Source organism: Prunus dulcis, chromosome 4 (assembly GCF_902201215.1).
Source record: "Prunus dulcis chromosome 4, ALMONDv2, whole genome shotgun sequence".
Lineage (NCBI taxonomy): Eukaryota > Viridiplantae > Streptophyta > Magnoliopsida > Rosales > Rosaceae > Prunus > Prunus dulcis.
The window spans coordinates 4,157,890-4,158,402 of record NC_047653.1 but is presented as its reverse complement, the minus strand read 5'-3'; positions in this window follow the sequence as shown (position 1 = coordinate 4,158,402).

Genomic DNA, 513 nt, shown 5'->3' with positions numbered 1-513 from the left:
CGGAAATTGGGTTTAGCAGGTTTAGCACTGATTGTTGTATAGTCTTCATGATCTAGGCAGGAAATATATTTGAAAGCAAAAAGAGTGAGAAGTTAGATATTGATAAAGAAAGAAAAAAAAAATTCTGTAATGTCTATCATCCATTGATCTTAACAGANGAATTTTGAAAGTAGAGTTTGATAATTGTGTCCAAATCCAAAATTATAGAGTAACAACCTTTGGGTTTGATATNTTTTGACTTTAATTTTTGTACATGATCATGAAGAGATGGATAACTCCCAATTGACTGTTCCATATCCAAAGATGTTTCTTTTTTCTCTTGTTTTCTTTAAAATTTGCATTAACACACTGACTTTTGAGATTAAAAATGACTCGATACCTAGTTCTGATGCTGTCATTCTAAAATAAATATCTTGCCCATTTTCAGTGAAATTTCTTACATCAATCAGCTCACTAAACCACAGCAGGCACCCACTTCCTCCATCCCTGGTATCCAAGTTTGCAAAAGTTGTG